At 42.6% G+C, this 1116-nt stretch overlaps 1 non-coding gene across 1 annotated transcript; it reads right to left on the reverse strand.

Annotated features, from left to right (window-relative positions):
- Nucleotides 1-774: 774 nt before the first annotated feature.
- On the reverse strand, nucleotides 775-848 carry TRNAT-AGU (transfer RNA threonine (anticodon AGU)). Its single transcript has one exon. It is a non-coding gene; the product is annotated as a tRNA-Thr (tRNA).
- Nucleotides 849-1116: the final 268 nt, after the last annotated feature.

Raw genomic sequence — 1116 nt, forward strand, 5'->3', positions numbered from 1 at the left:
AATGCTACATGTGACTAAAATAACAGACACAACACTCCAGATGAACCATCAGTAGCAGACACAACACACTACAGGCGGCCACCAGAGCAGGAGACAGTATGCTAGAGGTGGTCTTTAAACGTAGCAACAATGCTCCTGGTGAGGTTTGGAAAACTTTAGCAGGACTCCAGATAAAAGTGTTTGAACCAGACACAATACCTTAATGAACTCTGCAGAACTAGACACATTACTGTGAAGTGGCTTCGGGTGCAGGCCACAATTGTCCAGATTAATCTATAAAGTGGATAGAAATTGTCCAGGTGAGACTGCAAGGTCTAGACACATTATTCCAAAGGATCCCTTTGATAATGTACACAGCTCTCTGCATGTGGCCTTACTTGTGCTGTGAACACTGCCCGGTTGCAAAAATGCTTCTGTTTTCTGTTGGTTTTATTTCCTCTCTTCTGCTTTCCAACATTTATTTTGGCCTAAAGTAGTCTTATGTAAGTGAAGCTTGCAGTGCTACTGCTTGTATTGTAGACATCTGTGTTCTACAGCTAAGCTCACACTGCTGCTGCCTGTGCTGTGCCTGTTCTTGGGACATTGACACTTGAACCGTTTCTTCCTGTCCAGTAGCACTGTTAGTAAACAGAATAATCTGGTTGGTGGAACAATCCATTGGCATTTAAAAATGAGAGTAGCAGTAATGGGGGTTTAAAGATAGTTTACTTTTGTTAATTTTAACATCACACATCCTATGACGTCCATTGCCGAAAACGCGTTACAAAAATGCAAAGGCACTGCTGAGATTCGAACTCAGGATCTCCTGTTTACTAGACAGGCGCTTTAACCAACTAAGCCACAGCGCCGAGGTGCGAAACATGCTTGTTCGCTTCCTGCTGTCCCGGTGTCCTGGTGTATGCGGGAAACACCACACAGGTTTTGGCCAAGGAAACGTCTATTTTTCAACAGCTCTCTACAAGCAAAACCTGATAGAAGAAAAGAAAAACTGAAAACGGTGTCATGGAAAACGTATCTCTTTATACCTACATATTTGCATATATTTTGAAGTATGAAGCCCATACTCTGGTGGAGGAAGTGCTCAAAAATACTTTATACGAGCGTGCACTGATTTAA

Source organism: Pleurodeles waltl, chromosome 12 (genome assembly GCF_031143425.1).
Source record: "Pleurodeles waltl isolate 20211129_DDA chromosome 12, aPleWal1.hap1.20221129, whole genome shotgun sequence".
Taxonomy (NCBI): domain Eukaryota; kingdom Metazoa; phylum Chordata; class Amphibia; order Caudata; family Salamandridae; genus Pleurodeles; species Pleurodeles waltl.